This window comes from Phaethon aethereus (assembly GCF_964289735.1).
Source record: "Phaethon aethereus genome assembly, chromosome: 6".
In the NCBI taxonomy this organism is placed as follows: domain Eukaryota; kingdom Metazoa; phylum Chordata; class Aves; order Phaethontiformes; family Phaethontidae; genus Phaethon; species Phaethon aethereus.
Genome location: NC_138580.1, coordinates 35,750,584 through 35,765,621, shown reverse-complemented (window position 1 = coordinate 35,765,621; position 15,038 = coordinate 35,750,584).

The following is a 15,038-nucleotide window of genomic DNA, read 5'->3' as shown; positions in this document are numbered from 1 at the left end:
ACTATGTAGCAAATTTTTATTGTTTCGAAGTGAGGATAAGCAAAATCTAGTGGCTAACAAACTTTCTTGTGGCTTGCTTATTTCAGTTGCAGCAATGTGCTTTAGAGCAAGTGCATATCGCTTCATTTGATTATAAATCCCCAAATCCATTGAAGTACCTCTGAGAAAGTGTAGAGCTAGAGTCAGATATGGCTAGAGTCAGTCTGCTGCTGCTGGCTTTTCCAAAGTTGTTTTTTAATCTGGCACCAAGATGGCTAGTGCTATGATATTATAGCCTCTTCAAAGTACTGGCGTGATGTCATTACTTTTCAAAAAAGATCACTAGTGTGCAGTTCCCTTCTGACCTCCTTGGTGTATCTTGACATCTCCAATACAGGTGCTGTGCAAATACAGTGTTTCAAGTAAAAGTTCCTTGGATTTGTAATTATTGCTATGGCGTTATCTTGTAGGATGACCAAGGATGACTTCAGTTACTCCTGGTTTTCAGGAATTCACCGTGTATGTTTTCAACTTCATGCTGTCACTTCACAAATCCATCTCAGACAGGTCCTGTGGTTCTCATTTCCTGGATAGTTGCAGTAAAAGGCTGTCGTTCCTGATTTTCTTTCTAAAATAAAAACACGAGTATACAATTCCTTAACTTTCTTCCTTAGATTTTCTCACTACTTAGGCAATCTTGTTGAAAGATCTTTCTCATGGGGCAGATGGGAGCTGAAACAAAAAAAAAAAAAAAAGGGGGTGGTGGTGGTGGGAGGAAGAGAAATAGTAATTTAAAAAAAAAACAACAAGGTGTACCAGTTGCAAAAGGATCTTGTAGCCTGAGAACGAATGGGAGGAGACAGATTCTTTCTGACAACAGCAAATCAAAATCTTTTGCATGTATGTGCTGGATTATCCTTTTATCTCTGCACTTGAAAAACGCTACCTAACAGGTCTCTCCTTCCACAGGGTGGGGCCAAGCCAGACCCATTGGCAAAAAAATGTTGTTGGTAGGACTCATTACCAGTCTAAAACACAGAATAATTTTGTAGATATAGTTACTTGAAACAGATTTATTTAAGACGCTTAGATAACAAATTCTTTTGCTGATTTGCAGAAGGCTTATGTAGTATTTGGGACTCTGAAATTTAAAGACGAAGCTGGCTTTATGTGCAAAGTCCTTTATTTTATGAACGTTGAATCCTTGGACTTTTAAAGGTGTATGTAGTTTTAGTGTCTGTCACTTACTGAGTAAATGAAGAATGCAGTGTTGCAAAGTTACAGCAGAAATTGCATGGAAAATGCATAGGCTCTCCACAGAAATCTTTAGGGCCAGGATTAACCACTGACATTTTCAAAATCAAATGTTGACCAGTTACAGGATCTAAAAACTCCAAAACTGTGAACGTGTTCTAATTTCACTGTAGTGAAGTTAAAAGTAATGTTTCAACTTCCCTATGTTTGTTTGCAGAGGGTTAGAATTTATTTTTACTGCAGCAGTAATGTACTGCAGTAGTAAATGGTAGGAAGTTCTAGCGTGCATGACCTGGTTCAGCTGGATAACACGATTGATGTTTTTGGGGTTTTTTTGTTTGTTTTGTTTTTTTTTTTCTTTTCAGTGCCTCTGCTTTAGTTAATTTTAACTTCATTTTCTGATTCTTGATTAGCTCAGTGGTAAATTGTCATTACAGCATTTGACTCCCTAAGGACATGATCTATAAGGCAGATTTTTCCAGTGGAGGGTCATGATTTGGCTAATTTACACATAATTTAAACAGCAGTTGACCTAATACCGTGAAGTGGAATTTGACATATTTGAAGTCCAAGAGTGTAGTACCATAAATTAGTGTTTATGTTAAGTAGTCTTTATAGACCTGCAGGAGGGGCCAGTGGGATGGGTAATGCCCCTTGTGTTCTTTTCTTTAGTAGGCATGTGAAGTTAAAATCTCAAGGAAGATTAAGAAAGCAACTGTACTTAATGCAGAATTGCCTTTTAGCATTTCATTGGGAAAGCTTTGTTTCATCCAAGTTGCCCTAATATTTGTTTGCCCAGACTCTATTTGGATTTAATGGCCTATTCAAATAAATGAGCATAATAAAAATGTCTTCATGCGGTTAGAGCAAGCTATTGAACTCTGACTTTTGCATTTACTGATGTTTTGCGGTTCTTGTTTACTGCTGAGCTATGTTTAGTTACTTAAAACCATTTTTAAAAGATACAGAGAATTTGTCTTGATGTTAGCATCTGAATGGTTTTGTCAAGCTGAGCTTGTGTCTCAGAATGCTGTATAGAGGTGTCAGATTGAGGATAAATGAATTGGATTCGTGTCTCTCCTGGCTATTTTGGCGCAGCCCCTCTGTGGACTGAAGTGCGACTGTCACTTCACCCAAGAAAAGATCGTTACTTACTGAAAGATTTCCTATGTACGTTAATGCTGTGGTTTCCAGTCCAGTAGCACAGTACAAGCCAGTGTAGAAGTTGGCAGACAGTCCCACTCTTCTTCCACTTTCTAGTGCTTATTGTCAGCCCTTACTTTTTGTTGGCACAAGGCAGAAGAAACACATGTTTTGTTTTTCTCCCCCCTCCCCGCTCAGTTCCCTGATAGAGATGGCTATAGAGGAATGCTCATGCTGGTGCAGAAGGGCAGCATAAATGTTTGGGGACAGAAGGCAGCAAGGAGCACAACTCCTCCAAGAGTGCATTAAATCAAATGTAAAACTGTTTACGTCACTACTAATAGTTATGTCAGAGCTAAATGTGTTCGGCTATGATTCTGTGAAGTAGATGGTGAGTAGTTAAGTGCGTTAACAAAGTGTCTAAAAGAATCAGAAGCTACTGTCTAGGTTGTTTTTTAAGTAGCTGTACTTCAACGTGATTAAGGCAAAACCACAAAACATTATCTCATAGGGTGAGAACTAAACTGGTGGGTCACGATTTGGGTCTGTGTGTTTTAATAAGTAATAATAACCACATATAACTAATGGATATATACATTAAACAGATTTTTTCCTTAAGACAATTAAATTGTTTTTATATAGTGTATTTGTATAGCGTTCTGAGTGTAAAATATACTAAGATGGTGTTCAAATAGGAGGCAGAGTTGTTGTGTATATAATTTGGTTTTTGACAAGTCTTTCTGTAGATCTTTAAGCCTAACAAGAGAAGTGGTGAAACCTAGCCTTAATTGCAAGGTGTTTGCCTGGTGGTTTTTGGGGGGGGGGGGGGGGTTTGGTTGTGTGTGTTGGACTGGTTTTATCACTGCTTTTTCTTGGTTCCCTTTATTGCTTGTGGTATGGGCAAAGAGCCAACCAAGGCTGCAGCCAAATGATTCAAAATGCAAAATTACTTCCAGGGCTGTTTCATGGTATTACCTTGAGCTTCTTATAATCACCTCTATTACAGGCATCCTCCTGCCTCTTGGGAGAGAGTCACTGCTTTCTAGAAGGCCATTAAACTTTTGAAAGTTTGCAGGTGGTGAAGATTCTGCCACATTTCTAATTAAATTCTTTTTTATAGGCAATTATCCTTTTTTTTTTAACCTGTTTCTATGTTGCATTTTTATTTTTAGTTCAGCGTTAGGCTTGAGCATCTCTGAAAGTCAAGCAGTTATGTAATTTTAAAACATTTTTATCTTGTAAACTTATTGCGGTATAAACAAAACCAATGGGCGCATTGTGATGCGTTTTGGCATAATATGTAAGGTCAAAAATCTAATTGCCCTATAGTTTAAGGTATGGTTGGGACATGTAATTTGAACTGCTTTATTCCTCTTAATTTAAATAACCATAAGAACTGAGGACTCCATATAGAAGAAAGGGGTTCATCAGTACCAAGATCTGCTCTGTCATTCAGAAGCATCAGCAACCAGGCAATCTACTTGACGGAGTTAAGTTCTTGGATGCCCTGCTGCATCAGTACGCCAGTGTTTGCAGTTGGCTGTAATCTAACAGAATAGCCTGCTTGACTTTATGCATGATGCAAGGAATGAAACGGTGTCCCACCCAGTCACTCTCCTGCATGACAGGTGGAGATAGGTGTGTCTTGAGGTGTTTCCAGAAAGGCTGTCAATACATGTAATCCGTGCTTGAAAAAAGCAAACAGACAAAAACTTAATGGATTTTGTTCTTGCACTTGTGATTCTTCCCAGTCATTCCCCCAAGCCACAAATGCTTGAACTGAGTTTGGAAGAAATCCCCATGTCTGTAGTTTGCCCATTAGCTATCTAAATGCTTACTTAGGTTAATAATATTCTGCTATTGAAATTCCTCCTCGAAACTACTTGCTTCCTTCATTTGCTTACCTACAAAAAATACAACATCTGGCCTTACTAGGAATACATAATGGCTATCACATTCTGCATTTATGGAGCTATACTTTTCACTGTGAGTAAACAGAGGAATCAAAGTATCAGGTCAACTTAAATGGTCTTGTGAGACAGCTCTATACTATGTTTTATTCTTTGTAGTAGAGATGTAGACAGAAAAGTTACACAGCCCTCCTCTGTTAAACCCACAGTCCTCTTAAAAACAGTGATGTAAGTCTGTTCTTTCTGTACTTTTGAGTCTGGTAAAGCTTTAAATTAAAAACCAGTTAGTCCATCTGTAGTAAAGCATCTCAGTGGCTTTACACAGCAGATGCTTATTTATTCGGTAATTTCATTTTTTTAATCTGACACCTGTTACATGATATGTGAAATTGGAAAAGACTTCCTTCTAAACTTCTTGCTTTCATTTATAAATCACTTTAAGATCTCTTTCCCTACAGCTAACATTCTTAGCAAGTATGAAGGTGTTATTTGTTGTTTATAGCCTCCTGGAGTGAAAAGATCAAGTGCATTATTATTATTTGAACTGCTCCTGGGATAGGGAAAGATTACATTTTAGATCTCCATGGTTATGGATTTAGCATGCAAACGTGGAACATTCTTAAGAATCAAGGTACTGTATTGTAATTCATGTTGTGTTTATTTTCTCGTTGTTTATATATTTGGTTTTATATTTATGAGTCACTGGCTGTAATTCAGTTCCAGAACTGGAAAATTTACAGATTTGTTTATCATGTAATCTAAGTTACCAAGCTGTCTGATTCTGGCCTTTTACAGACAGAAATACTCTTATTAAATAAAAAAGGTAATAATAACATAAATATGAAAGCAATAAAGTGCCTTTCCCCTTCCCCAACCTCCCTGCCATTTGGATTTCCCCTTTGTAATATGCTGCTGCTTCCTTTCATCCTCAGCGTTAACTGTGTTGTACCACAGAAGTGGGAAGACTGGAGCTACCCAAAGTGTAATCGAGGTCCTAGGTGTATTAGAAGTGATATTTTCATAGTTCTGTAACCTTATTTCCTGATTTTATTAACTTCTTTTTTGTAAGTGGGACTTCTTCACTCGCTTCTGAAATGGAAGTAAAAAGACCAACAAAGCTTAACAAATGTGTGCAAAGATCTGTTGCTTCACCTAAATATTATCAAGGCTGTAAATGACAGCCTAGTTCGTAACATTTTGAGGGGTTTTATATAAATCTCTACTTTGGCAGCTTGAAAACTGGATACACGATTTAGTTAAAAGAATAAAAACTTACACAGTTGGCTCACTAGATACGTATATTAGTTAAAAGCCCTCATTGCATTTTTAAGTGACTATGGAATTCAAGATGCAGAGGAAAAATACAAACAAAGGAGTTTTCTGAATAAATGTAATTGAATCGTGCTAGATTTAAAATAAATCCACTTTAACAGACAAGAACCCTTAAATTTTGGTCTATGACAAAGAAATATATTCAAATGAAGAAAATCAGACCTGGATAGCCAAATATATCATCTTTCAATGATGTAGAAGAACATTAAAATCAAGGCCTGGCTGTGAAATTTTCTTACTGTTTTGAGTACTAGGGCAATTTTTAAGAAAATGATTGACATAATTCCTATGAAGTTTGTAGCATCTAAAATAAAAGCATTTTTAAAGAAACGGTGAAAATCAGGAACGTGAAGATGAATTGATCATATTTTAAATTCTTTTTTTAACTTCTGCTGATCTGGGTTTCGTGGTTGTCTTGTGGTAAGTAGGGATTCTGTCACAGGTGCTCTTCTACATGCTGCCTTCATCCCTTCCTCTTCAAGAAAATTTTCTTTTCCTGGATGAATTTAATCCTTTATGCAGACTTACTGCCCTGAAAGTAACTCTCGGACGTGACCATTATCATGTGTTTACTCTACCGTACTGGAACATTAATGTATAAGACTTTTAAAGAGCATATACGCTTGACTCCCTCTTTGCCCTTGGCAGTAGGTGCGTCAGCAGCTCAGGGCTGAGGTGGCAGCCCGGAGGGGTGGGTGCTGTATTACGGTGATCTGTGAAGAGTACTCTGTTGTTACTTTTGAATAAATGATACGTCTCAGTGCTTTGCAGTTTTTTATCACTAAGACACTGTATATTTTGTGAATTGTCATTTACACAATGTTTCATCAGATTCCTGAACACCAGTCTTCATCTAAAACTGCTGGTCTTATGACTTACAGTTTTGTTCGTCCCCTCCACCGAGTTGTTCAAAATTAAAACTTGCATCTGAATATTCTTCTACACCTCTGACTGTTGTACTTTGTGGGTGCTGTGTGCCTGTGCACACCGTGATGCTGTTTTTAAAGCGTTCTCTCAAATCACAGAGCATGTTTCCAGGTGTTTGGTTCCTAGCACCTGATTCTGTGCATTTTTTTATATATGCTTTACGTATGATCTCTCCAATGTGTTCTGTCTTTTACTGCTAAATATCAGTCTCTGTGTCTTTCCTCTCCCGTCTATAAAATGTAACTCTGCCCTGTGAAGTTGGCAAGCACTTATTATGTGATTAAAAAAGGTGTCAGATAATGTGATAATGGAAGCTCTATGGATATTTAAGAAGAAGAGATAGGCAAGCCAGGTGATTTCCTAGTAACTCAGTTGCCATTGAGCTTAGAGAAATTATTTTAGTACTGTTTAGTGAATTTCTGTTAATCAGATAAGCCCTGCTAATTGTGCAGATGGGGCTTCATGACAAGTGCAACATAAAACACAGTATTCTAACCTTGAGTGAAAGTTGCAATTTGGTAGAGTTTCAGCTGAGTTGCATCACTTAAAAAAAGGCAAATTTAAAGGCAACTTTTTTTCTTTGTTTTGGGATGGGTCTCGTTGCTCCTAAAAATATCCCAGATTGATAATGTGATAAAGCTGACTTTGTGCTTCGAAATATCCCAAAATTGTGTTGTTAGACAGCTTGGAATGCACTAAAATCTAGTATAGAGTTTAGCGGTAGATACCAGAGAGCATTTGGGCTATGTTCTTGGCCAGTGATGTTTTGTGCACATATTTTGACGCTGGTGGGTAGGTCTCTTTTCAACAGCAGATATGCAGCTTATTAAGTGCTGAAGAGGAAGGTGCACAGTTCTCTGGCTAGAAGTCTACTGAATAAAATTAGTGCTTGAAGTTAACTTTTTCAATGGGGGGAAGGTAGCAATGTCTGCTAGCAACTTTCCATCTATCACTGATGAAGTTCTGTACAATCTGGTTACTGACTTTTTGAGTCTGGAAAAAGTACCAGTTTGAAACTGATACAGTACAGATAAGTAAAACGAAGTATCGAATGGTGGTTCTTTGTATGGGTGGAAAAAAACAACCAAAACACTTTGACTTTGGGATGAAAAATGCAGATCTTCTAAGGCAATGAACTATCAATTTAAATAATTTTGATCAACATATTGTAATGGAGTAGTCACAAAACAGGCAAATCAATAGATCTAAATGTCACAAGTGAGGTTGTTCATCACCCTGAGCAAAGAAAAGATTTTGTTTCATGTGAATGAATCTGTTCAGTGCTGGAGACCATGGACACAGTGCCAGAATGCAGATGTGTAAAAAATTAACTCTCTTTAATGTGAGTCATAGGGTAGAGTTGAAGGTGGTAATGTGGATGACAATTAAGGGCAAAAATGCTTATCTCATGCAGAGCACCCTAGGGAAGATGCATAGGAAGGTTTTACTGGTATTATGTGCATTTTTTCCCTTTTGCTTTAACTAAAAAAAGGGGAAAGAAAACCATGAAAAGCAAATACCATCCTTTCCCAGGAAGTTATGTAACAGTGCAGAACTGTATTTGTACCAGGCATTTGGACCAGTCCCATAAGATCTTTAAACTGCAAACTTTTAAAATAATGTAGTTGCAAAGTTTTTGAAGTCAAGATCTCCCCTTAGAGTCATGAAATAGCAATAAAGAGACAAATAACCCAAAGTTACTATACTGAATGCAAACAGCAACAAATAGCTGAAGAAAATAGTGTGGTAAATGTATGATTATTTCCTAAATCAGATGGTTGAGCAGAATTCAAGGTATGGTGGTGAATTGTACCTCCTTTTATACCAGGCAGTTGGAGGAGAAACTCCTTGGATGTAAATTATTTAATGAAAAGTAAGAGTCTCACTTGGCAAAGAACTTGCTCAAGTGAACTATCCTATATCCATCAGAGCCACAGCAACACAGATGAGATGCCAGCAACATCAGAAGGATCCATTAAGCTTGGATTGCCAGCTAGGACCAATTGAAAGACAGAATACCTACTGCTGTGAAGGATCCCAATAGCATAGTGGGGAGAGTGAGCTTAGTGTAGAGCTTCACTAGAATCCATGGTGAGTGCGACAAATAGGTACAAGTTCAGTGATTCACAGTATTACCATGGGCACAGTAATCCTTACCTTAGCAGGGTGCAGGAACAGGTAGGGATGTCATCCATTCCATTTTGTTGATTCTAGCTGTGTTATTGGTCATAACATGAGGAAAGGGGCCATAAAATGAGTGGAAGTTGGCACGCTCCCCTGTTTGTAGTTACACTTTTCCCTTCCTGCTTTGAAACCTCCACTTAGGTATCCGTTAATGAAACAGTAGTGAGTTCTGCTTGAGAAGTTATATTCTGTTTCTGTAGTAATGTTATGCTCCCTAAAAATTCAAGAGAAACTGTCTTAAGCTTGCCATAAAAAATTGTCAAGGAAGTATCTTCATTTCATGTGCTGAACAACTGCTAGAAAATATTATCAGTTTAGAGGAATCCTTAAACAGCAAAGTGAAACTCACAAGTCCTGGGTTTTACTGCAGCTGTCAGATTGTTTCAGTGACATTGGGAGGCCATGTATTGTGTCTCTTGTCTTAATTTATGCATCTACAAAATGAAATTATAGTAAGCTCATAGGAGTACTTGTAAACTTTACCTAATGTTGATGGGTGCTTCTACATCCTTTGTTGAAAGATTTCATAAATGCTAAGTAGCATTACAGGAGAGGAAGCAGCTTCCCCAACATTAAAAAAACAACTACCTTCCGTTGTTATGCCAATTTTAGCTCCGGCCTTACTTGGAGGGGGGGATCATTTTTCTTGTTAGTTCTGACTTAATCTTTTTTTCCCCTGGGGGAGGGGGCACAGGGGTGGCTTATGAAACTCCAGAGAATTTGAAGGAAGTTCAGGGGTTGTTTCTTTTAGTTTAAGGTTGCTTTCAAATCACATTTTTCCTTCTGGCTGCTTATTAAGTCCTGCTGTTTGTTTATGTATATGTATGGTAAGTAAAAACTGTGAAATACATTTTGTTTCACATTGGCTTGATTCCAACGACATTTGAAAAGTTAATACTTGCTAACTGGTGTAGGCTCTACTTTGAATCTTAAAGCCATTCAGGTTTCAGTGGCAGCATGTTGAGGTTTTGCCGCTTGAAAGAATTCTTATACTGGCAGTTTCAGCAATATTCTGCTTTTGAAGGACCTACAAAGTGAGAAGAATATTTTGATTTGGTCACATAGTAATTATTCTCTCATCTTGTTGCTTTTGATTTTAATGGAGTTTAAAAACATTGGTGGTATTAGTAGGTTTTGTTCTTTCTTTAAGAAGTCAGAGCCCAGTTATAATAAATGATAATTTCTGGAAATTAAACATACAAAGATAAACCTTTTTTGAAAAATTTCACTGACTTGTGACCAGCAAGGTATATTTTTTTGAAAATCCACTTAGCAGAGAGACACATTCTTGCATGAAATAGAAAGGTGATATTGATTTTTGTGCAGTCATTTGTGCAGTGGAATTCTGAAAAGATTTAAGTACAAGTAGTTAAGAAACTACCAACTTGCAGGCTTGCATAGACAAAGTGAAGAAAAAGGAACATGGAGGTTTGGCTGAGTGATCAGGAACTTGGATCCACGAATACACTGTAGTACTTACCGTCTCCTTTACTGCCAGCTTAACAACAATACTTCGTCTTCAGTTTCTTTCCAGTTTATCAAGGCATGTAAGTAATTTCACATGTAATTTTCTCTCCTAGCTGAAATAATGCCTTCTGCTTTCAGGTTTCAAGGTAACTGCTAATTAGTAGTTTTGTTTTTCATCTCTTGCCCCCCCGGCCCCAACCATAACGGAATTATTTTTTCTTCATATTTTTTTCTTCGTATATAGAAATCTGTGTTGTGATTTACATCAGCATTGCTGAGATACTGATTTCTTCCTTTGAGAAGTACAGTTTTTCTCAAGTGACCTAGATGCTGCTGTTCTACAACAGCTACTGGGAATGTTTTGTTTTTAAAGGCAAAGTCAAAGACATTTGTAAGAATTCAGTAACTGTCCTTTTTGTCCACATGCCATCAGTGAGCCAGCTGAGAGTGCACATCTATGCATGTGCATATATGTTCAAGCAATTGCAAAGAATGAGTCTTGCATAAGTTTGTTCCATTAAAACATGATGGGTTTTGGAAAAACACAGAAAACCATAGCTAAAGATGTGGTGTGTTTCTGAGCAGAATTTTTGTAGCACTGGGCCATAATGACTATTCCCTATCACAGAAATTCTCATGTGTTGCTGTGTTTCTCAATTATTACCTGTTTTGCTCATTTTTTTTTTCTTCCAAAAATTTAAAACTGCAGTAGGAGCAAGGCTGTTTAAGACAGTAATTTCACTCAAGCTTGGTTTTTTTCAGTACTCTTAGCTATTTCTTTTGAAATTAACTTCTGTGAAATACATAAAAACGAATATATATAGAGATGCTCGGCTCTCTGTCTTGTATACTTGATTCTTTCATTGTATAAGCAACATTGAAGTGTTTTGGGAAAGCAGTATTCAACAAGTGTTCATGAAATTGTTTGTATACAAATCCAAAACATCAAGTAATTTGGTTTTCATTAGTGACTACCAGTATTATTTGTATGGATTGTCCTATTGAAGGAATTAATTTAAGTCATCTGAGTAGTTGTGCGTGATTCATAAAATCGGCAGTGTCAATGTATGATGTTGGGGGAAGGAGCAGGAGTGAATAGCATGTGGTTGGTGTAATGGTTGGATATAGGGTGCAGTTTTATGTTAATTGTTCTGATTCTGTTTTACCAGCTGACTCCTAGGTTTGGCTTCTGAAAGCAGCATTCTAGTTCTTCCGATGTTTGGGTTTAGTTGTTTTTGTTTGTTTGTTTGTTACCCCTCACATCCCTCTCCGTTTATATCCAGTAGTTCAGTTATGAGATCAGTCACTGAATCTGCTGTTAGCAGTTGTCTGAGTTTTCTACAGATACTTAGGAGGATGACTTGTATTCATTTTTCTCCTCTGGTTCTAGGGGTTCAGCACAGACTGGTGCTTACCTGGGGAGTGAACCGCCATGCGTACTGGTTTAAGGACCGTTGTCGAAGTATCATATGCTTGTAATGGATAGGAGAAGACACTCAACCCCAGATATTGGCGGTGCTTCACTGGGAGGTTTTCTATGCAAAACTGAACAAACTGTGAACATGATGTTAGTCTTGTAGCATGTTTCAACTACATGGAAGTAAATTGGAGCAGGACCTGAATCGTGTGTTCCGAGTCCCAAGTAGCTAGTACCGTTCTGTGTGTGATGCGATGAATGTTTGAGTCTACACTTGCTGATCTAAAAACGTGCACGTTCTCCTTAGCTCCAACTGTGTTAAAAGATACAGAGCACTCCTATACAGGAAAACTGAAGAAATTTTAAGTTGCTAGCTTGGAAATTATATTATGTTGTAGTCTATATCTCAGTAATTTCCACTAAAGTACTCCAGGATGAATCACTTACCAAAATCTTGCAATAAGACTCATAATAACCATAATAGTATGCAAAACCTGAATGTTGCTCCTTATACACATTATAATGAACTACTCAAACACGTACCTGATCTACAAGACAGAGATGAGGAGCTTAATTTGTCATAAATATGATTTTGGTTCTCGTGCTTTTGTGTCAGTTTCATATCGGTGCTTTAACTTCATATCGTGTCCTTGTTAAAATGTTGGGATTATTCAGAACATATTCAGAAGGGCTAAAAAAGATAAGCTGAAGGAATGTAATATGATAAAGCCTAAAAAACCATATAATCTAGTTTTTAAGATACTCTGAGATTGATTTAGTAGAAGTGACAAAATGGATATTGCCAACTTTTCTCAATTTTGAAAACTGTTGCAATTGCTTAATAAAGACAGTGTCATCTGTATAAATACACCTTACTGCTGTCCTTGAGGCTAACCAAGTAAAGCAAAGATTCTGAATATATTAACATTAATAAGAAATCTGTTGACTTTAACAGTAAGGGATTGTGTTCAGTATCATGGATTTTATAAATCTTCATGAAGTGAATGACACTTTTGTATGTCGTTTCAGAAGTATATAATATGTTAATAAATTGGTTATTAAAAACCAATCAGAAAATCAGTTGTTAGAAATTTGTATGGTAGTAATTTTTTTTTTTTCAACATGTGACCTTTAACACAGGGAGGGAAGTTATCATAGGGATTGAACTGTAAAATATAGGAAAGCAAGTATATATACGCTATGCATAACAGTCTGTGTGCCTAGAATTTATACAGGATTCTGGTTCTCCTTTGATGGAGAGTTGTGGAACAACGGGCCCCATATTAATTAAGGTATAAAAGTATAGACTTGAAGTCCTCCAGATAATAGGTTTACATAATGATGTCTGGGTTTTTTTCCCCTTTTTGACATGGTTATAACTTTTTAGCATGTGCTTTTCTTTTCCGTGAGAGGATGATCCCTGTTAATTTTGTATTGATATTGTACACTAAGAAAAAAACCCCAAACAAACAAACAGAAACAAACATGCTTAAAAAGCTTTTACAATTAAAAAACACCAAACTTTGACTTCACAGAGTTAGGAAACCATTTCTAGTGTCATAGTTCAGAACTCTTGGGGAAAGGGCGATTATTTCTTTCATTTTGCTTTTATAATAAACTGGAGCAAGCCTGCTGAGCTCCTGGAGAGAGGACTGCAGCAGAGAAAACATCTAGTCTGCACTGTGCAGTCAGTACAGGAGCAAAGATAATACGGGACAGGGGGAGATGCAGGCACATTTCTCCTCATTCTTATCTTGCTGGTACCTACCCAGAAGTTTTCTGGTTCCCTCTGTCTGAACAGACATCTGGATTTTTCACTTCCTTTTCGTTATCTTTTGAACATGAGTAATCAGCTTTTGAACTTCACTTAAGTTTAATGCACGTGGAGGGAAGTATGTAGAGTGGTCTTATGAGACCTGTTGAGCATGTGTGCACAATGATATGCCTAATGCACTTTTCAAGTTTGGCCAAATATACTTTGGTAGGGTAGTAAAATGGTAATTTGGGTTAAAGTGTTGTACCTCTGCAAGGAATCTCCTAAACATGATGAGCTTTTCATTGTATGTGGAACTAAACTAAGTTATTTCTAAAATTGTTGTGCTTTATTTGGAGATTATGTTCAGAATGCCTAATGAGTCTTTCTGTCTCTGCCTTTTCTGTCAGTGGCACTTTTCACGATGTTATATTGAAAAGTCAATGAATACAGGAAGTATAGCCTTAAGAATTTCAGGAGGTTAATAAGAATTTGCTATTGTTTCAAAATCTGAAGATTCTTTTCTCTCTGCTTCCCCACTCCCCAAGAAAATGCAATGGAGAGTTTGAAAATAATCAGCCAGTAATGAAATAATTAGCTTCTCTAGATTGTGTATGGAGCAACCAGCTCTTCCAGACAAGAAAGGATGATGCCAACATAGAATTAACCATTTTCAGTGTCAGGATATATTTTTCCTTTTAACTGCAGATATCCATTCAAGCAAGGACTATGTCTAAAGTTTTGGAGAATTACTTATGCTGTGAGTTAAAAAGCTCAAGAGTCCAGTATCTCTTCTATCAGAAGTATTTTCTTTTTAACAGCTGTTCTATGTTTACCTGTTCATAGTGTACCCCATTGCTGAATCCCACTCTGTTGCTGTTAAAAAAAAAACAAACACAACAAAACACTAACAAAGCTCCCCAGACTCTCCATCATCCATCTGAACGTGGTGGGACAGGCAAAAACCTTGTTCGTATTCAAGACAGATGATCAAATGGCTAATGGGATGTCAAATACAGACCCTCTTGTCTGCAAGGGAGCAAGAGGTTTTGCCATCTGTCTGTCTTTTGGAAGCAGATGAAAGTCACTGAGTTCTTTGAGAAAGAACGTGTATAAAGCCTTTCTACTGCCTCTAAGCATCTGACATCTGTAAGTTCTTGTACAGCACAGAAAAAACTGGGCTAATGTGGCTGAAATCCTTCACCACGTTTCACTAAACACTGGTGCTTGTGGATTTGAGCGAAAAGGAAGCTCCCCTTGTATCCCTTTATGATTGTTCTATCATAGTGAACAAAATACGAATATTGATTTTTCTTGCAAAATATAGTAAGTTTGGGAAGAAGGTAATACTCCTCGTTTTAAAATTACTCCTTTTGTTTGTACAGTGTAAACTTTAGTTTGTTCCATGAGTAATATAATCCACTAATACATATCAGCATAATAATAAGCATGATAAAAAATAATAGTTTACAAATAAATATGCTGAAAAATGCAATATTTTGGAAAATTAAATATCTTGTTTAATGCTTTAAAACCCACATCTAGAGAACTGGTTTTGTGAAAGAAGAAAGACATAAAGAATTCACTTAAGATTGTGCTGTTGGTAACTGGTCTGAGGATTTATTGGTACTTGCAGCAGCTTTAAACACCTTTTCTTCAGTACTACTTTAAT